General features: G+C 34.3%; 1 pseudogene; it reads left to right on the plus strand.

Annotated features, from left to right (window-relative positions):
- Positions 1-505: 505 nt before the first annotated feature.
- LOC145800684 (calcium-transporting ATPase 12, plasma membrane-type pseudogene) lies at positions 506-3,571 on the plus strand (annotated as a pseudogene).
- The last annotated feature ends 20,080 nt before the right edge of the window (positions 3,572-23,651 follow it).

The following is a 23,651-nucleotide window of genomic DNA, read 5'->3' on the forward strand; positions in this document are numbered from 1 at the left end:
CACATTTATTGAAAACTTTGGACAATTGGTGACTTTCGGCGACTAAAAAAAAATTAGTCGCCAATACCTTTCCCGACAATCATCCAACGACAAAATTGACGACTAAAAATTTAGTCAGCAAAAATCTTCAGCGACGAAAAAATGACTTTTGACGACTAAAAATTTAGTCGCCATAAATGTAGCTTCTTGTAGTGACTAAATTTTTTTTTTATTCACAATGATACGACTCAATATGATCATTTCTATAAAGATAATTTTATCTATAAAACTGACATTGCCGCCTCATTCTTGAGCTGTTTCCACACAATTTCACTGCCAATAACTCTTTAATTATACCAAGGAAAGGAAACTACATTGAACTTTCTCAGAAAACAAATGCTCCGCGTTCCAAGTCTATCACAGCAAGCTACCTCAGTCCCAAGTTTCCGTTACTATACTATAAAATCATCTCTTCAGCTTAGATTATAGTTTCATAGCTTCTTCTTCTTCTTCTTCTTCATCAACCATGCCTCTGCAATCTCGAAAATCCAGCGATACCATCATGTTTCTCGACAAAGCTCACTCAGTTCGAAAACCCAACAAGCGATTGAGAAAGATCTTCAGAGTCATCTATTTCGTTGTTTCTTTGGCCAAGAAAGTCATTGCCAATGGAAAGAACACCCAATTCCTTCCAAGGTTCTCGTGCGGCCCATCTTACGTTGCAATTGATATTCAAGCCATTGATGATGGTGATGACAAGCACGGTCACGTATGCTTATTCGATATTGATCAGAAAGCACTCTCTGAGATGGTCAGAGAGAAGAACTTTAACAGTCTCTGTCAATATGGAGGGGTGAAAGAGGTTGCGACAATTCTTGAAACCAACATGAATGTTGGTATCACTGCCAAGGAGAGTGATATTAAGTACAGAATCGATGTGTTTGGTTCGAACACGTACGAGAAACCACCAGCAAAGAGCTTTCTCAGTTTTGTCTTTGAAGCATTCAAAGACACCACCATCATTATACTTCTGGTATGTGCGGTGTTCTCTCTCGGGTTCGGAATCAAACAGCACGGTCCCACAGAAGGGTGGTATGATGGGGGGAGCATTATCGTTGCTGTCATTCTAGTCGTTGTGGTTTCTTCCATCAGTAACTTCAAGCAGAGCAGAGAGTTTGACAAGCTCTCTGATGAGAGCAGTAACCTGATGAAAGTGGAAGTGGTGAGAAAAGGCCACAGACAACCCATATCGATTTTTGAAGTCGTAGTGGGTGACATTGTGTGTCTAAAGATTGGTGATCAAGTTCCGGCAGATGGGTTGTTCTTGGACGGACACTCATTGAAAGTGGATGAATCAAGCATGACAGGGGAAAGTGATTACGTCGCAGTAAATGAAACCGATAATCCATTCTTGCTCTCAGGTACCATGGTGACAGATGGGTACGGTCACATGCTTGTTACTTCGGTAGGCATGAATACAGCATGGGGTGTAATGATGAGCTCGATAAGCCGTGACTCAGACGAGCAAACACCATTGCAAGCTCGGCTTAACAAACTGACATCTTATATCGGGAAGGTCGGTTTACTGGTGGCTTTCCTTGTTCTCGTAGTTTTGCTCATTCGGTACTTCACAGGAAACACTGAAGATAAGCATGGGAACCAAGAATTCAACTACGGCAAGACTAAAGCGAATGATGTCATGAATGCCATTGTGCGGATTGTTGCTGCAGCAGTTACGATTGTTGTGGTGGCGATCCCAGAAGGTTTGCCTTTGGCTGTGACTCTAACTTTGGCTTATTCAATGAAGAGGATGATGGTTGAGAATTCCATGGTTCGGAAACTCTCTGCTTGCGAGACAATGGGTTCGGCCACCACTATCTGCACAGACAAAACCGGCACACTTACATTAAACCAGATGAAGGTAACAGAATTTTGGCTTGGAAAAGAGGTAATGACAGACAAAGCATCATTGAAAATAGCCCCTAATGTTCTTGAAATGCTACATGAAGGTGTCGGTTTAAATACAACCGGCGAAGTCTATAGACAGTTATCCACATCAATACCTGAAATTTCTGGAAGCCCTACTGAGTCAGCAATCCTCTCCTGGGTCGTGTTTGATTTGGCTATGGATATTGATGAGCTGAAGCAAGGTCATAAAATTCTTCAAGTAGAAGCTTTCAACTCAGAGAAGAAACGAAGTGGGGTTTTGACGAGGATGGATGGAAAAAAAATTCACGCGCATTGGAAAGGGGCTGCAGAGATGATTCTGTCAATGTGCTCAAATTATTACACCAAAAATGGGAATATTATACCCATGAATGATGAAGAAAGAACACAGTTTGAAATGATTATTAAAGATATGGCAGCTAAATGCTTGCAATGCATCGCCTTTGGTTACAAAGAAGTTACAGATGAAAGTGTAGAGGTCAGCAGAAAGATTGAAGAAACTGGACTTACCTTGTTAGGGCTTGTTGGTTTAAAGGACCCTAGTCGACCAGGTGTCAGGGCAGCAGTACAAGCTTGCAGAGATGCCGGAGTTGATGTTAAAATGATTACGGGAGACAACATCTTCACTGCAAAAGCTATAGCTATCGAATCTGGGATTGTCGAGCCCAATGAGGATTCAAACAATGCAGTGGTCGAAGGAGTGACATTCAGAAATTACTCGGACGAAGAGAGAATGGAAAAGATAAACACAATCCGCGTAATGGCTAGATCGTCCCCGTTTGACAAGCTTCTGATGGTAAAGTGCTTGAAGCGGAAAGGACATGTAGTAGCGGTCACAGGGGATGGAACAAACGATGCACCTGCACTGAAAGAAGCAGATATCGGACTTTCAATGGGAATTCAAGGCACAGAAGTGGCGAAACAGAGCTTGGATATAGTCATCTTAGACGACAATTTTACCTCGGTGGTGACAGTTTTGAAGTGGGGTCGGTGCGTATACAACAACATTCAAAAGTTCATCCAATTTCAACTCACTGTCAACGTGGCTGCCCTTGTCATCAACTTCGTCGCAGCAATATCGTCTGGTGAAGTTCCGCTAACAGCAGTCCAGCTACTGTGGGTGAACCTCATAATGGATACTTTGGGGGCCTTAGCACTAGCCACCGAGCAACCAACTAATGATCTAATGACAAAGCAACCCGTGGGTCGAACTGAACCGCTTATAACAAAGATCATGTGGAGGAACCTCATTGCTCAGGCCTTGTATCAAATAACTGTTTTGCTGATCCTAGAGTTCAAGGGAAGCACACTCTTCGGCATGAACAAGAACGTCAAGGACACACTTGTGTTCAATAGTTTCGTCCTGTGCCAAGTTTTTAATGAGTTCAATGCAAGGAAGATGGAGGAGAAGAATATATTTGAGGGGATAGTTAAGAACAAACTTTTTCTCAGCATTATCGGGATGACAGTAGTCCTTCAAGTGGTCATGGTGGAGTTTCTAAAGAAATTTGCCGATACTGAGAGGCTGAATTGGGGGCAATGGGTTGGGTGCATTGTGATTGCTGCAATGTCTTGGCCAATAGGTTGGCTTGTCAAGTTCATTCCAGTTTCAAGTAAACAGTTTCTCAGCCTTCCCACACAATAGATCTTCTGTGACATAAAACAAATCAGGTATCGGATCAAAAATCGTATTTTGTTTTCAATTCCAGTAGGATTTACTAAGTGATCAAAAATCCTTCAGTTCTTGTAAATATTGATAAACTACAAGGGCCCATAGCTTTGGGTCTTAAATAAAAGTTCAAGGACTTTCATTTTCTTGCCTTGGTCTGTATTTGTAATTTGCTTTTCTGATCATGCAAGTGAGTGGTGCACCCAGCAATCATCCACAGGGAGCTAAACTCATTGGATGCTATACACACACACACACATATATATGGGTGCCTAAACGAATAGATCAGTACTATACAAACACACAAATTATACATAAAAGTAATACAAAATGATGTGACAAGTTTTGATTTTCATTTCAAATTACAAGACCTAGTAGGATGACTTATATTTTAAAAAATGTCACTGATACATCATGAATTTTGAATTTTGTTTTGTATAAAAATCCTATAAGCATAGCATTTTCCTAACAAATATAGCAGAAGTTCTAGAGGGAGGAGACAGCTCTTGACAATTGAAGGATTCAAGACCCAAAACTAAAAACCTTCTCTCCATGTACCACCAACTAAGAAGCATCAACACTACTAAAAAAGAGTGTCTCTATGTACGTGTCTGACACCAACGCTCAACATGTGTCTGACACACGTCCAAATCCAAATGTTATGCTTTGGACACACATCAATCATTTAGAGACAGACATAAAACACATTCGCCTTGTTTGATTTTGAGTTTTCAAAAATAGTTTTTTGAGTTTTTAATTTTTATTTCTGTATTTTTAATAATTTTTAAAAATATTTTAATCAAATTTTTTTTTAGATCTACTTAATCTTAATATACTTAAAAAATAAAAACAATTATATAAAAATCTTATAAAAATTCATTTAATACCAAAAAATACAAAAATGTATTGAACTTTAATTTTTTTTTAATATTTTCTGTATTTGATGAATTTTTTAAAATAAATTCACAAATATTATACTTTTTAAGCGTATTTAGATTAGGTGTATCTAAAAAATATAAAAATTTGAGTAAAATATTTTAAAAAATCATTAAAAACAAAAAAACATAGAAAACAAAAAAACTCAATTTTCTAAAAATTGGACTTAATTTTTTAGAACCAAACATGATGATTATAAGTTTAAACAAAATAACTTTTAAGATACAATGATCAAAGAAAAACAACATAGAATTATACCTATAAATCCCTCCTCCTCTAAATTTTAGGACTAGTGTTATGTTACGTTTTGTATTATCTTTTATGAAATATTCATTTATATGACATAGAATAAATGTATAAAATCATATATTGTGTGTATCCCTCATGTGTCATGTCTTGCATCTTTTGAAAATTGACGTGTTGGCATGTCTATGTTGTGACGCATGTCTGTCATGTATCGTGTATCCATGTCCATGCTTCTTAGACCATTGACATAGGTGGCATCTTCTTTAGGCAATTAGGAACTTGTATTTTTTCAAATTTTATAAATTACGAACACAAATTACAAAGTTTTGAAAACTCAAAAAATACCTTAAAATTGTTTCCCCAAAATGGGTTGTTTTTAGGATTTTTTTTTTTTTAAATGGAGAACCATCTATTCCTACAAATTTATAAATTTCTTTTTCATCTTGATGGTCCTTAACCAATGACATGCTTGCACAGGATTGTCCTGCCTAATCCTTTGTACTTCCATACAACAACATCACCAGACCCAAACAGAGCAACATATTATTCTGGTACATACAATATTTGTTTAAAAGCAGATTTTCAAATTTTTTATTTCCAACATTGAATTGAGAAACTTATCAAAAAAAGATCTCCGGTTTAGCAGAACGTAATGCCTACTCAAAAAACCACCAGAAACTATTTTAGTAATGTTAAAAACCATTTCTCTCTCATTAGACTTCAAATTGAAATAACCGAATGGTTCTTCCTAACCTTAAACATGATGCAACTACTACACAGAAAGAGTGCATCAATTTTTTATATTTTTTTATTTTTGGCTATTGAGAATTACAATAACAAGTCAGAAGCTTTGTTGCTCAGCTAAAGCATAAATGGAAATTCATCTAAAATTGCATGACTCAAAGAACAAATAACACTCAAAATCTTAGCTCAACTGGCTTTCCAATAAACATCAAATATTTTGAACAAAAACAGGTTTAAAAAATATATATATAAGAAAATTAAAGGACAACATTCTCAAGCAAAAAATTATCACTTCAAAAAGAGAATAAGTCGAAATATAAGCGCCTATTGCTCATCATCACATGTTTCTAATTCTCATAGTTATACATTGGTTTAAGGAGTTATACTACCAGGAAAGACTTTGCAGGTGTTAAATTAGCTAAAATCTACATTTTAGCAAGATTGACCCTGTTAGCATTAATCACCCAAAAAAAAGACCCAGTTAGCATAAATTACATAGCCTTCAAATTGAAGCTTGTAGGCCACACAAGGTAAAGTGCCATAGTCCCTCAAGGGTGACATCCTCAAAGACAATGCTCCTAAAGGCCAAAGGCCTCCACATCTTATATAGAAATGGTATGGTATCTGAAGGTCAACGTGGAGGTGACCATCTTGAGCTCAAGAGGAGTGACACTAATAAAGAGCTCCCTCTCATACTCAAACTAGCATCTATCTGGGTCAATTGGCATGACTAGTGAAGCACCTCAAAGTTCTGTATGTGATATTGCGGTCTCTGAACTTTTTTATGGTTTTAACTATGTGGGGGTCATGTGGTTTGATGGCTAAGAGTAAGGATTGTCAAGTTGAAGACCATGTCTCTATCTCAACCTATCGAGGTACAGTGGTGTATCCATCTTGACCTAGCAGTTCAGAATTCAGAGAAGGGAATTTCACATGTGATCCATTGGACATGTGACATCTAGGGACAAAACCAAGATTTTATTCCAAGGGGTCCAAACATTATGTACAGAAATTTAGACAAATAATATAAGCTAATTTACATTTTTTATACCCTAATTTGTAATGCATTAAAATATATCGGACAAAATATTCAAAATAACCAAATATGCTAGAGGATAAACAAAAGAAATAATTTTTTAAATATATAGCCACTTAGTTGTTTATCAAAATGGTACCTGACGTTCTTTCTTATCACAAAATTCATTTATTTTTGTTGTTGTTCCCAAGAGACACTGAGCAATAAGACTGTGCAAGCCGCAATTTGTGCAAGAGAAGAGACAAGTCTTCACTTTTTAAGAGAAGATGTCACATCATAAATTTTTAACATTATACATATAGAAAGAGAGTTTGATAGTACCTTTTTGTTGTCCAATGTACCTAAAAAAAAAGATGGTACCTTTTTGTTCTTTCAATTATAATCTAATGATGTTTTATTTATTTTTTTATAAGTAACTAATGATAGGGCCATTGATTTATTGGCTCACATGTAGATAGAATTTTTTTGGGCGACTTTTTGCTTTTTGGTTTATATATACTATTCTACCACTCAACCAACACTGCAAATCTAAAAGTGGTTGACATATATACTATGGTTATATGGATTTTTAAAAATAGGGGAGCTTGGCCAACCCAAGCCTAGCCTTGGCTACATCTTTGGTGGCATCTCTATATTGTTTGCTTGGCCTCAAAAAATTGCAAATACAACTATAAATAATAGCTAACACATCTACTTTGTAAGAAAAAAAAAGATAGTTTAGATCAAGTTTGTTACAAACTCAAGTGGCTGCCCTATCTTCCATCTCTTTGTGTGTGTGCATGCACACTAGCCTTTCCCTTCACACATGGCTACCTCCTCATCGCTAGTTGATCATCAAAAATATCCAACTCGCAAATTCTATATTGACCCCTCTATAAAGCTAAGCAACTAAAATCAAAACCATATTTCAATTTGTGCTGAATTTATGTAATCTAGTTCTTGTGTTGTTTCTCCTTCTAAATACAACAGTTAAGAAGCCTAGGTGCATATTGGTCAACATTACATTAATTAATATTTGCATTAATAACATCACATTAGTTGCTTTTTGAATAAGTATTTGGGATTAAACAACAACTGTGCTAGATTCGACCAAAATTCACAAAACTGCCGCAAGCAATGTTCAAGGTTTGACAAGTATGATTTGTTAACAAGTTCAGGTGAAACCTCCCAAAAAACATGAAATGGATACAACTTACAAGGCCATATAAGATATATATAACATACGACACGCTTCATACAATTTAATATGCTTGTGAGATTTCTAAATAATTCATCTCATTTCATATCATCCCCTGCTACACTACCTACATCCTTTGCAAGTTAAATAAGGTAAATGTATGATTACATAACCATAAGATTTTAGCATGGGGTTTTAAATAGGCAAAGCCCAAGACCAATCATTGTACGGTGCAATGTGGGGTGAAATATCTAGGATAAACCTGGGTTATCCAAAAACCTTTTTGTGAATATATTTCTACCCCAAATTCACCTTTACTTGGTGAACCATCACACAGAACTTCTAAAATCATTTTATCTCCAATTTTATAGTTAAAGAGTTGCAGCTCATGATTGTCCCAAAGCAAGCATCCATTGGGATTCAACCAATCACGGTGAGACAATAATGCTATGATGCCCATATTTGCATACGAAAAGATATTTACCATCTCATGTATCACAATCGTATTGGTGTAATGAGTCTTAACACTCGTATCTATTACTAATGCAATCATGAGATAGCAAACAACTTGAGACACACAAATGTGGTGATCATAGCATTGTTGCACATAAATTGCAATTTTCCTATCATGACGGCGACAGCCCAAAATATAATCAAACCAAATTAAGTCATTTGTTCCGTTTAAATGTTGTCAACTACATGAAATTTTTTCATCCTTCAGCTCTATCAAAGGTTATATGCTCGGCTAAATTAAATAACACACCAGATTTGCAAGAATATTCAAGATTATTGGACAAATAACAGTCGCCTCCACACATTGAAAAACAATAATTTAATTTAGAGCACTTTTGACTTTTCCTTTCCTAATTCATTGAAAACATTAGGCATCTTCTGAGATTTATTAAATATGGTTCTTTTTTACCATATTTCATCAAACAAATCAAAATTTACAAATAAAAATTGAAATATTATGACATATTTGAAGAACTATCATACATTCGCACTTCCAATGTCAACTCAAAAGTGTGAGTCCATGTGTATCTATCTAAACATATAAAATATATACAGAGAGAGAGAGAGAGACCTGAACTGAATGTGGGGACCAAGTATGTTGATAGAATTGTACTGTCTGAAGCTAAATAGTAGCAAGTGAGTGTGATTTGGGCCTAGGGTTTTGAAAGATGGGACGAAACAAAAGCATCATTGTACAACTATCACTGTGTGTAGGGTAGAGTTTTTGCTTTCCTCATTTGGTTTCGGGCTAACCCAATTCCGAAAACAAAGTAGTTTACTAGACCCGCCCAGTCTGTATTTTGTGGATCCAAGAAGGGCCCACTAAGATGAACTTCGGACCCTCTCATGTCCTTTGTTTAAAGTCACCCTCTTTATCACAACAATGATGATTGTCTCTAATATTATGATAGGGAAATCCTATACCCTACCATAATATATATAATTTTATCATAAAATTGTATAATGTTAGTTATACAATACGTATTCTCATTATAAATTAATATAATAAAATATTTAAAATTTTGTAATTGATATTATAAAAGTTTATAACTTAATTATGATATTTTTTTTGTTATGTTAATTTATGGCGAATTTACACATTTTGTGATTAATGTTACGAAATTTTATAATAAAGTTATACGTTTTGTAGTAAAAAAAAAAAAATTTAGAAAACAGGAATGATTTGAATAAAGGATCTTTATTTCATCTTTTACCTCTCTATGTAGATCATCTAGAACGAAAAATTGATTGATCGGATAATCGTAATTATAAATTTTCTTTTATTTATTTTTGAAAAAACTGATGACAATAATTATTTTAAATATATACTACTTGTGTTTTTAAGAATAATTATAATAAAATTATGTGATTATGATTTTCATATCAATCTAATAATTTCATCATATTTGTAAAAAAATGAGTGTCAAATATAAATTAAAAAATATAGCATATGATGAAATTATGTAGTTAAGATTATCATGATAATTTGATTTTTTAAATTTGATTAATTTATTTATTTATTTATTTTTGAATGCTTTTAATGCACATGAAGATAAAAGCTGCAGGACTCCAATCATCTTAACGGGTCCTAATTGGACTAGAAACCAACCGCTTCACCCGAATTAATTTTTTTATTTTTTTTTTGGAGAAAGTAATAAATTAATAACGGTAATGATTAAGACCCCGAAATTTAGATCTTTATGAATTCTAAAATGATCTAGACCATTCATGTAAGAGAGATAGAAGGGGGAGGGGGAAATTGGGGGTCATGGGAATCCCCAAAATTGGGGGTCTAACTCATTTTCCAATTAATAAATTAAATTCAAAATTTTAATTTGAATTCAAATTATTTTAAATTTTATGAGCTTTGGACTCAATTTAGAAAATACAGTGTTTAACAATCATAATCTAAGAGCATCTAAATCAGTCTCAACCAATGTAAATTTTGGTTAAATATAGTTAATAAATTATAAAATTCTTACTCCATCAATCTCAACAAATTATTTCTAAACTAGCTTTTGGTTAACTTTACTATAATATATCACTACATGTAAAGATATACTGTTCACAGGGTATATAATATTTTATCATTTATTGACCTGACATCTTGTCTGTCATCCGGCCGGGCATCCTGCTAGACAATCGGCTGTTGCACAATTTTTATTTTATTTTTTATTTTTTTATAGGAATATGAAACTGTATAGATATATCCTAAACACTTTAGATGTCTAGGCAGAAAACCACTACTGGGCACAATTTTTTTTATTTATTTTTAATATGAAACTGCATATATATAACAATACAAAATTAACTTCTCCTATACTACTTTGCTTGCTTTTTAACAATACAAAATAAATATTTTATAAAATTTAATTTTAGAATAGAGGATTCGATATAGTGTGTACATACAGAAAATGCTAGCTAAAATAGAAAAGTAATTTTTTAGTTATAATTTGACTCAAAATTTGTTGAGGCTGATGTCACTACAAGAAATGACATTTTGGCGACCAAAATATTGGTCGCTAAAAGTCCCATTTTTGGTCGCCAAATCTAATTAGCGACTAATTTTTGTTGTCGCCAAGTTTGTCGCCTATACCCTGTCAGCGATAGTATTGGCGACTAAACTATTTTTAGTCACTGAAAGTTAAACATTTGGCTACTAAACAATAGGTAGTCGGGAAAGGTGATCTTTTGGTGACTAAATTATTGGTGGCCGAAATTGAACTTTTGGCTACTAAACTTTGGTCAGTCGGCAAAGGTATCTTTTGGCGACTAACATATTAGTCGCCAAAAGTTCTCACATAAAATAAATTACATTATTAGAGACTAATGTTTTAGTCGCTAATAGAATACGTACATTTAGCGACCAAACACTTTAGTCGCCAAAGGATGTCGTGTTTTTAGTGACTAAAATATTTAGTCGGCAATTAAACTTCCCTCATTCTGATTTGTTTTAGCTACTATGTGGTTTGGTCACAAAAAGCCATATGGTTATTTTTTGCTACTAAATTATTGGTCGCCAAAACATTTACTTGCATTTTTTGCTACCAACATATTTAGTCACCAAATACTATATTAGTTTTTTATTTTATTTTTAATTTCTGAACCACCTATATCCATTATTAGTGTAACATGTACCCTGTATAAACAATATAATCCATCAATACTGAATATATTATCAACCATTCAACAACGTGCACACATTTCACTTCCAACCATCCAAAATATTTATATTCAATGTCCAATTCTAAATGTAATACAAATTCAATACAAACCAAGTATAATTCAACCCCAATAATTTAATTCCATACATAATAGAGGATTAATCAAATTTAATATCCAAAAGGAAATCTATACCACACCAAAAATTTATTCTGTACCGCCCCAAAAACTAATTTGTACCACGTCCAATGCTAATTTCTATCGGGCCAAATTTTGGATATTTACCACGCCAAAAAACTAATTTATATAAACCATTATATATACGGACGGAGATCTAAAAATAATGCCCTTCCGTACTTGTCAAAAAAAGTCATATCCACATTTGTACATCAAAAACCATCTGCAAAAAAATAAAAAATAATCATTAGTATTGACTAAATATTGGCCAATTTAAAATTATAAAAAAAAAACATATAAAACTCGAAATTAAGTAATCTTTTCAAATTAATCATTAGTTTTGCATACTCGAATATATATGAAATAAAATTTTTGATATTCAATCTGAGTATATACAACATATGAATCTAGTTGCTCTATTTGATGTTGCTAATAAATTAAGTCCAAATACTGTAACGCCCTCAAAATAACAACATTAACCCATCAGATAAAACATGCATTTACATACAAACCAACCACATTCTTTTATTCATTAGAGTTCCATATACATATGTATTACATGTTAACATCAAAACAAAATGCCCTACGGGCTTACAGCTTTCCAAGTTAACACTTGGTTACAACAAAAAGGGTACTAACTCGTTTACACATTAAGCCCTTGGCTTGAAGTTACATGTAATACATCAAAAGTTAAGCGACAAAAAATATGTCCGCCTCTAGCCTCCCAGCTATGTCCTTGGAGGTGGCATGCTTCCTACACCTGAAAATGATATTCCCATATAGGGTGAGCCACAGCCCAGTAGAAATACACTAAACCAACCATGAACAATGACTAAAATATTAGCAATTGATAGATGACCAACACTGATACAATCACATAAATCACATATTTATGTCTTACGACTTATGAGTCCAAGTTTCCTTTCATTTTCCCTTTTTCAACAGATAAGCATGCTAGCTCTATCATCATTTCCACAGATATGTATAAAAACTATATCCCACATTCAGATAAGCATATAAGCTGTATCCACACATCACAAAGATAAGCATATAAGCTCTATCTTCACTTCTAGACAAGCATAAGAGCTGTATCTACGGAGTTCATCCCCTATCTTCTCCCAACACTATCCGGTTTAGAGGTACATCCCCTATCTTCCCCTAAACCGCGGAGTACATCCCCTATCTCCTCCTCTACACATAACGTATATAAACACATTGGTTCTATATACAATTACCCAATATATACAGTTAATGTATTCTATCAACCGTCAAGTTCCATGACACATTTCATTGATTAGTTTCCGTTTGCCTAATCATCATGCATTGTCTACAACAATCACGACTATCCTCCACCGATAGCCCAAAGCAGTTATTTCTAAATCAGAAAATAAATGCACAATGGATATTCAATCAACATTTCATTTCCTCATTTCTCACAATTAATTATCTCAATTAATTAAACAATGTAATTAGGTCAATTCCCATAATTAACATTTCAACCCTTAGGTTCCATTTTCATCAATGATTCATCATTTATATCATTTCTCTATTCCAAACATGTATCTAGGTTTATTATAAATAAAACCCCAACTTTTGTAAAATTACACAAAAGCCCCAAACTTTCACAAAATTACCAAACCAACCCCAACATCTCAAAATACCAAAATTTAAAGACAAAATTCATAGAGAGGAGTAGGATATCCCTACCTCGAAGTTTGGGCCAAAAAGGAGATGAAGACTCGAAGACCAACGTGCTCCAAATCCAAACTTTTTCAGATTAAAACAAAGCTCTCAATGTCCTCTATCTTTTTAACAAAAGCCCTAGGCTAGATTCACACTCTAGGGAGATCAAATCTTAGAGAGAATATAAGTGTAGAGAGAGAGAGTCTCGGATTTAGGTTTTGGATCAAAAAGAAAGTGAAAAAGTGATGTTTAAAATCGCTACTGTCCGCTGATATAAAACACGCTCGCTCGAGCGAAGCCTTGGTCGCTCGAGCGACCAGAGACAGAAACTCTCGCTCGAGCCAAGAAACTCTTGCTCGAGCCAAAAACTCAAAAGTGCGCTCGAGCGAAGGAATGCTCGCTCGAGCCAACAACTCGAACCCTCAGGTCTGCAACCACAAGCACGCTCGAGCGACGGACCACTCGCTCGAGCGAAGAACAAACCAGACCGCTCGAGCCAAGAAAAGCTCGCTCGAGCCAAGAAACACAACTCTCAGGTCCAGAACCAGACGCAACACTCGCTCGAGCGAAGCCACCCTGGCTCGACCCACCAGACACAAACCTCACTCTCGCTCGAGCGACAAAATCCTCGCTCGAGCGAAGGTCCAAAAATCTGGGCAGCAACACTAGGCTCCCAAACACAACCAACCTGTAACAAACCTGCCCAACACATCCCATAACTCAATAGACAAAGAAAAGAGGATGCAAACAAGATAATAAACAACTACCAACATCCACGGACACATGTCCGGATCACTGTACAACAAGGGTAAACCCGGGATCGCTATAAATACTAACCAAGATCACATGAATGCACCATACATATGCTACTATTGTTTTCCATATATAAAAAGCACTCAGTACCCAATTTACTAAGTGTGTGTGTGTGTGTGTGTGTGTGTTTCAAGAGATGAAGAAGACCACTAACCTCTTTTTTATTTTTTTATTCACTTGGTTGATGAGTAGAACTCATACATTAGTTAATTATAATTAATTATTATTTATTTTCTTTTTATATTATTTCCTACATTAATTTACATGCAATTATTTCTAATTAAAATATATCTCATCATCTCATAATCTCAATTGCACTATATTAAATTATACTAATGTGAATTAGGCTCTAATTCCTATCCAATTATTTAATTCTAACTTGTTAAAATTAGCGAATCAGACAGGTTTAATTTTCATTCTAACCTATCTGTTCAAACAACACAAGTCAATAAATCTCATAACAAATAAGTGAAGCATCTTAGCATCACCTCAAGTAAGGCTTTTAACAGAGTTAACTAGAGGAAACTGCATATCACTTGAAAGCATTTCCATAACCTAGTTTCAGTAGTGATATCTTTCTGCCTTTTTACACAGTGAAGAGCATATGGAGAAAGTCAAAGAAGATCTTGAGATTATGAGAAACTGACTACACATCAGAACCCATGATGTGAAAACAAGTATGGCCCTAAAATACAAGAGAATAAAATATAAAAAGATTTTATTGACGCCATAAATACACTCGATTATAATATATCACGAGCATTTAAGTGTGAACACTGAAGATAACCCATGATTGAAGCCCAACCATACATCACATGTTAAGATTACATTATAGAAATAAGTTCATACCACTCTGCAAGGTTTCAACAAGAAAGAGGTTCAAAATTTTAAATGAAACATTTATACCACAGTCAAGGGGTATGCATAAATTTAAAGCCAGAACTCCATACTGGATATCAATGGAAATCATTAAATTTAATGGTTCAATTTGTAACAAAATAGCATATAAACCAAAAAAAAAAATGCCAAAGAAGGAAAAAAGCAAAATAGAGTATAGTAACAAACATCATTTCAAAGAATATTATGAGAAGAAAAATAAAGATATGAAAACATTTTCTAAAAAATGTTGGCATGAGCAATATGTTACTTCTGCTATAGCAAGTGCACTGGCATAAGTTTGTGCACCAAATCAGCCAATGCAACGAAGGCGGAGCAACCACTTTTATTTGTCAAAGCAATGAGATCTAGAGCACAAGACAAATATGCACAGAAGACAGTTTATTAAATGAAGAAATATGTTCGAACATAGAAAATATTGAGCTGAAGTCACAGGTGTTGGAGCCACTCCAATTGCAAGCCTTTGGTAGCCAAGGATTGTTGCAAAACAAACTTTCAGAAGTGAACTACTCAATTCCTTACCAAACGGTCCAAGACTTTTGATCACAAGTTCTTAGTTTTATTATCATTTAAAAATTAAAAAAACCACATTTTGGATATGGTACTTTTGATCACTCTGATTTTACTCATACTAATCAATGGCTGGAAATTTCCCTTAACTAGTTCTAACAGTTGAGAGTATTTTTGGATATGGTACCCAAAAAACCACATTTTTTTTGTGTCACGGTAAAACCCACATATATAATTTCTCTTAAATTTTCTATGTACAAAACCCACATGCATTGCCATCTCCTTTACTAATTTGAAGATCAAACAAATCAACAATTATAAGGCAGTCCAAACAACTAAGAACTGGCCAATCCACAATCAAAGCAATAAAATGAAATTAAAACCAACCAGTTGCTCTAGAGAATACTAGTAATTGCTAGCTTTGGAGTGCTGATTGAAAGCAATATCCCATGAATCTTTAAATTGTGGGGATGGGAATGAATCTAACTCCTCTAAGGAAAAAGTTGACGCATCCAAACCTTGTGCCAAAGTTAAAGGCAATTACTTTCCCAATATCACACCAACATTTACCAAACAACAAATCCAATACTCTGTTTTTTACATTTATTCATAAAATATATGTGATTGAATGTAGATTGGCTTAGTCCCCAGCCAATAAATATTTCTTAATTTCTGAAAAGCTAAAAAATGGAAATTTTCTAAAAAGGTCCTAGAAAATTATTTTTCGTATATTCACAACCACTAAACTTCCTAAACTTCTGTAGGATACAAAAAGTGAAACCTCAAGTATCAAATCCCATGTTCACATGAAAATACTATGCTGCAATTATCCTGTTCTTAGCTAAATAATAAAGCAGCAATTCAGGTTCGAAATTGGAAATTTCGAAGTAGTTACTTCTTGCCTTCCCTATACCTATGTGTGATACAAAATTGACAGGTTTCCTCGTAATTGCCCAAAAAAAAATCCACAACAGTGAGAAAAGGATCATCCATGACCTTCAAACCATGCAACTCCTAGGACTAGGATGTCCAACAACCTAGTGTATTTCTTGTTCACAAAATAATAAAGCGGTTTTGAATGATACAAATTCAACACTTAATTGAACAATAGAAAGAAAGGGTATAAAAAAAAAATTTATAACTATTTCATTGCGTGAACAAAGAAACTAAAATCCCATTCAAACCACTTAGTGTTAGAGTGACTGATTTTTCCCTATTTTCCCATCACTTTCTCACCAGCCAGACAGAGGATTAAGAGAAAAAACAAGAGGGGGGAAGAATTGACAAACCCTAAATTACAGGCTGGCGATGGCCAGCTGAAGCAGGTGGTGGCCGGCGGCTCCCTCGTGAAGTCTTCGCCTTCCGTTATGCCATAATTGAAGAGCCAATTGGAGTTGTCAGTAGAATCGATTTCCATTGAATTTTCGGGGAAAATGTGAGTACTGAGCTCTGTTTGGAGGAAAAGAAAAGAAAACAAAAGGGAGAGTTGTTGGGGTTAAGAAAAGAAAACCCACATATATAAAACCCACATATATAATTTCTCAAATTAGTGAAGGAGATGGCAATGCATTATCGGATCCCTGAATCTGGCGGTGGACGGAGGGAGAGGAGTTGCCGGAAGAGCTGCTAGGAGGAGGAGAGAGAAAGAGGGGGAGGAACATGGTGTGGCGGTTGCTGCCGCCGTGGGGTGGTCGGAGGACGATGGTGCTTGCTTCGCCGGAGGAAACGACCTCGGCCACGAGAAATAGGATCAAGACGACAGTGGTGGTGGCTACCTGTGGCCGTGGCCGCGCCATTGGTGGGTGGAATTGGAGGTCAATGAGAGAAGTGAGAAGACGGTGGGTCTCTCTTCTCGCTAGAGAGACAGGAGAAAGGGGAATTGATTTACCCACGGTTTGGGTTGAAAACAAAATAGATATATAATTAATATTCATTCGTGACTAAAATTTTCAATCGCTAATTATTTTTAATCCATCTAAAATTTGAAATCTCCCTCCACATGTTTTAGGTTTTTGGCAACTAAAATATTATTTTGTCGCTATAAATATACTTTTGGCGACCAAACTTTGGTTGCCAAAGATAAAAACTATTTTTTTCTTTTCATTCGGCTACTAAACAATTTTAGTAGCTAAAACTAACTATACGGCGACAAAAATATTCTTTTGTCACTAAAAATATACTTTTGGTGACCACATATTTTGGTCGCCAAAGATTAAAAATAATTTTTTTCTTTTCATTCAGCCACTAAACAATTTTAGTAGCTAAAACTAGCTCTACAGCTACAAAAAAAAAAAAATTTAGTCGCCAATTGTGATATTTTTAGCTACTAAAATTTTTTATAGTCACCAATTGTAATATTTTTAGCTACTAAATTTTTTTTAGTCGCCAATAATCAATATTCCCCAACTAAAAAAAATTAGTAGCTAAATATTTGACTTTTGCCGACTAATATTATTTTTGGTAGCCAATTCCGTAACTTTTGGCGACTAAATTTTTTTTAGTCACCAAAAATGGTTGCCAAAAATGTATTTTTTTGTAGTGTGTACATGCACTAACACATACATAAGTCTTTGATTCATTATTCAAAACTTTGAAAGTAGAATAAATTTCATAATTATTTGATTCATCAATTTTTTTTCAATCAGGAAGAAAATCATTATTATAAAACCAGTAAAAGATAAGTTTTTTTTTTAAATATTTCAAAAAAAAAAAAAACTAATTAGAGAATTGACCCACTTTTCAAACTATTTAAGAAACTAGCCTACTTTTTGAAATTGCATTTTCAAAATGCGATTTTGAAATTGAAATTGCATCTTGAACATGCAATTTCACCTTAAAATCGCAAGTTGAAAATGATGACGTGGTGAAATTGCATGTTGAGAATGCGATTTCAATGTTAACATGCAATTTCAAGGTGAAATTGTATGTTAAAAATGCAATTTCAATTTCAAAATCGCATTTTCAAAATGCGATTTCAAAAATAAGTTAGTTTCCCAAATAGTTTGAAAAGCGGGTCAATTCACTAAATAGTTTCTTTTTATGGATTATTTGAAAAAAAAAAAACTCAGTAAAAGATTGGATATCTAATATAACAATATCACAAGATCTTAAAAAGAGATAAATAACCTCCATAGAAGGAAGAATCCAGAGGGCCTCTCAAGGGAGGAAAGCAAACATCCACACAGGAAGGATTATTATCAACAAGCTAAAAATTAAGAAAACTAAATAGAAAAGGAAAAAAAACAAACAAACAAACATATCCAAGTAGCCAACAAAGTTATCCAAAACTCCACTATTATATAACCTTCAACTTGAAATCTAAAAACTCCACCTCCACTGATCAGTATAGAACATTGATTCATGATTTAAAATTTTAAAAGTAGGGTAAATTATAATTGCATTGTGAGATTTATGAAAAATATATTTCACTCCATTCTCCATCCTTTAGTCTACTAGTAGGTCAATTAATGAAAAATGTGATATTATTATTGAACCTAAATCACCAGTTAAATTTTCTTGGATTGGTTTGATAACAAAAGTTTGTTGTAGGGCTCATAGACCTACAGTCCTTTTTGATAATATATATATATATATATATATGAGTACTTTCAATATTTTTACTTCGAGACTTTTTTTAGAAACAGGTTATTTTAGGCTTTTTACGAAAAGATATGCAAAAAAATATAGAGTGTGACAATTTATAATAATTTTTGGACTAAAATTTCATATTGTCAAACGAGTTTTAAACTAGGAGAAAGAGTTCTCTTAGAGTCGGTGCATTTAAAAATGTAAAATAAAAGTGTTCCTAGCACAATTATTTTAATAAATTAGGTTAGAAATACCTAATCTCATCCCAAGCCACATGCAAACAAGATTCTCTATGAAACCAAACCAAAGTTCCATGGTCCATTTCAGAAAAAAGGATCACTTTTCTTTTTTCTTCTTTTCTTATGCTATGAAAATATTAGCGAATCTAGGTAAGAATGAAAAGAAAATATTAGACTAGACTTTCGAGGAAACCAAACAAATGAGTTTGCATAAAAGAATTTTGGTCACCTTCGACGAAATGTATGCAACAAAATACCTTATCCCATCTACTCTTGGAATGATTCTTGAAATTATTAATTTTTATTCAATGACACATATACTCAACAGTCTAGTATTTTTCCACTCACTCAAAGCCCTTGCTCAAGTTAACACCAATTGAGGGCCCAAAAAAGAGAATTTCATAAGTCACAAAAATTAAAGGCATGCAATGAATTTCCTAGGAAGTGGAAAATGAACCCCCTAAAAGTACCTCCATTTTTGTGCTTGCAACGCAAGAATACAGGCACACATTTATCTCTCTCTTTCCATTTTTTACATTGGGTAATACTATATAAATATTTATTGAAAAATACATACAAAAAATTTATATAAAATGACATGATTGTATTATGAGATTATCACTTCAAAGCAACGAACTCACCAAATGATTGTCATTGCAAAAATATCACCATTGCATTATTTTGTATGAATTTTTTGTAAGAATAATTTTTTTGCTATAAAATATGTTGGGAATAAGAATACTTGAACCTCTATCTCATTCGACCCAAAAGGATGGACACACATTTTTCTCCATCCATCTTTTGAGGAAATAGGCAAGAAATGCCTAACTTAGTTTATGTCACTCAAATTTTTCAATATTTTAACTAGTGGAGAATGTTTCAGAATCACATTCTTATTCCTTCAAGAATTTTTTATTATCCAAATATATAGTGTAGATTAAAATTTTGTTTGTTTGTTTGATTAGATTGATAAATATGATAGAAAATGAAAGACATTTTGTAGACACCCCATTTCTGACGGCTCTTAAGACTTGGGCGCTACTGATTGATCACTCAATGATGAATGTGTACACCTGCCGAATGTTTGACTTCTTCAGCAGGAAACCTCAGTTCTGATCCTTCAAACCTTGTGCCTTGTTTTGGACCAAAATAGTGGTTTTTCAGGCCTGTGCCTCCAGTGACCTGCCGTCCACTAGTGCAAAAACTCAGATATTTTCTGCCAACTGTCCCCCCATGTGCATGCACTATTCCAGTTGTATGTATACAGATATTTTCGAGATAGGCACATGGTTTTCTATATATAGAGGACCTCCCCTCTTGCTTTCAAGGTTGGAAAAATTTAGGAGTGAAAATATTTTTGAAAAAGCAAAATTCTCTCTCTACAATTCTCTCTCTCTCTCTTATGCAGCTTACACAGTCTTTGCTTGAACACTCTATACCAAACCTAGAGATTGCTGAGGTGATTTGAGCTTGAATTTTAGCTCTTGAGGCACTTGAGAGTGTGAAATTGGTGGTTTGTGACTCAAGGATTCATTCCTCTTCAAGAGGTATACCTTCTAGTGCTTTTGTACCATCTCTACAATACTTGTTTTCTATCATTTTCTACTGTTTTTTAAGCTATTTATTACCTATATTTTTGGGTTAAAACTTGTAATTTAAGGCTATTAAAGGTAGAGAGGTTGATAGCCCTTCTTTGAACCTTGTTTCTAAGGCCTTTGCCCTTATGTTTTCCACCTTCTCATCATTTTTTTTTTTTTTTTTTGAGCTTTTTACCACTGATTTTCAGAGATTTCTCAGAGGCAAAAATCATGTTTTTCAGTCCCAAAAGTGAAGGGTTAGCCTCCCCTCTTTGTGCTTGTGTGCTAGTATTGATTTCTCAACATTTTAGTTTATTGTTTTAGCTATTTTTATCTTCATTCCAGCACTTTTTTTTTTGGACCGTTTTAGGACTATTTTAGTTGTTGATTGCATTTAAGCTTTGTATAGCATGCTTGTAGTGTAATGGTCCTCATAGGTTTGGTTGCTTAGGCCTTAGCCACCAACCTATTTGAGTTGATAGTGTTTATTTCTTGCTTTTCATACTTGTATTCATATCTAATCACATCTGCAACCTTCCTCCTTTCTTGGCTTTTCTTTATTTTGAAGGTTGTTTCAAACTACTTGTTTGTTTAAGTTTGAGACAGAGGTTGTTGCGCTTAATGGTTTAATCTCTTTGGGGATTCATTACCAACGGCATGACATCTCTCTCATGCCTAAAACAACCCTTTATTTGACACTTATTTCCATTAGATGACTTAATCTTCATTTTTTGACTCAATGAACTAATGAATGGATGATAATTAAAATGAAGTAATAAAATTGGGACTAAAAGTGATGCAAGATAATAAAAGGTTTTGTGTTCAATCGGATGTTAATTGAACATATGGAAACTTGGGTCATTTCATATTTGTTAGTGATGAAATGGTTCACGTTTCCAAAGTTAACCACTTCCCTTGATCAATCCATGATAGGGAGAAGGTTTTGTTGGTCTTTTTGTCATGCATTCATTGAAATTACGTCCCTTGATTCATAAGTCATCATGCAATGAAGTTGCGTCGATTGATGATTTGCGAATCGAGCTTACTCCTCCTTTGACCTGTTTACTGTTAAGGAAAGACAGGGTGGACAAACATCCCTTGAGAAGACTCTAATTTGTGCTCTGTTTGTCCTCTGTTGCTGCAGGAGAGAACCAAAATCAGTGGTCGGTAGGCCACTTTTTTTGGACGGCAACCCACTATTAGTGGCCTACTTCTGGGTTGCCGGCCACTTTTTCAAGGCAAGCAGTGTCTTTTTTCCAGCAGAGCAGAGCAGAGGCTGAGGTGGAAAACAGAGCAATTTTTCAACTGTTCAATAGGGGTATTTTGGCAACAAAATGGTAGGCTTTTTTCGAGTGGAAATCCGCGTGCATGCATAAGCATTCCTCACTTCCCGAGGCTGATTAGTTAGAGTAGTTAGTTAATTATTTCTTTGGTTGTATTCGTGTTATTAATTTGTAATTAATTAATTAGTGTAATTAATTAGCTAGTTCCAAATTTGTAATAATTAGCCGGAATAGTTAATTAATTGTAGTATTGTAATAATTAGCTAGTATAGCTAATTTATTTTATTTGAGTTTGTAATAGTTAGTTAATTAGGTAATTAGCTTAACTAGTTCATTCATTCGGACCCTCTTATGCGAGGGCCAAGCTTGTAATAATGTGTATGTCTTCCAACCCTACGTCTTTCTCCCTTTTATTTACTTGCTTATAATGGGTAGTTTAGAGCATCAAGTTTCTTTTAGCATTTTCCATGTTTGCATCCATTTGTATTGCATGCATAGAAGCTCGGTTCATTATTCCAACAATACATTATCGTTTAAATACTTCTTTGAAAAGGTGCTTAAACCATATGCTATCAAATTGACTCGCATGACATAATTAGTAGCTGAGCCTATTAATTACATCGTGTATGTATTGCATTAGCCATGTTGCATTAGTTAGGAGCATGCATCTTTTTTGACTCTTTTGTTTCTTTTGGCTCGCTTCGGAATATTAGGTGAGCATTTTTGCTTTAGCATCTCGCATGTGTGTAATTGTTGCCATGTCTAGCATGCGTACTATGAGGTTAAGTGCTTAATTGATATATCTTCTTGAATGCTTGTGGATGAAGGCTAATTGCTTGAATTAGAATAATTTAAATAATGTACATATCGGATCGTTTTTTCAAGTGGTACATATTCAAACAATTTTCAAAAGCAAACATAAATCAAAGTGTTCCAATTTTTACAAATTAGTCTTTACTTGTGTGCAGTAATGTTAGTCTAATAAACCGAAACAAGAGCATATAATGTAAATAAGATTCACATCATGATTAATAGATACCGATCTTTGATCGAGAGAGTGGGGTGCTCAATTCATAACCTCCCCCTCTTGTACCTAAGTTCTCAAACCGAGACAATTTTGGTGATGATGGACACATGGCCTTTGGCACAAGTCATGGATTTCCTAAATTTTCCAAAAATATTTAGGTGGCGATTCTATATCTGGCAAAGCAGTCCATTTTCGACATTTTTATTCAAAATCGATTTTTCAAAAGATTTGCTGGTGTTCATCTATTTTACATTGCACTTGTGAGATCAAATTTAGAACCGTGGAAGTCCAAACTGTAGGGCTATCGTATCCCAAAAGAGCATAAAAAGTCGAGCTACACATATTTATGTTCTTAATTAAATGCATTTGGTTACGATAGAAATTTTATGAGAGATTGTATGAAAATTGGGAAGTCCAATAAGAGCTCACTACTTTGACGTTAACATAC

This window comes from Camellia sinensis, chromosome 10 (assembly GCF_055761805.1).
Source record: "Camellia sinensis isolate YWXY chromosome 10, ASM5576180v1, whole genome shotgun sequence".
Classification (NCBI taxonomy): domain Eukaryota; kingdom Viridiplantae; phylum Streptophyta; class Magnoliopsida; order Ericales; family Theaceae; genus Camellia; species Camellia sinensis.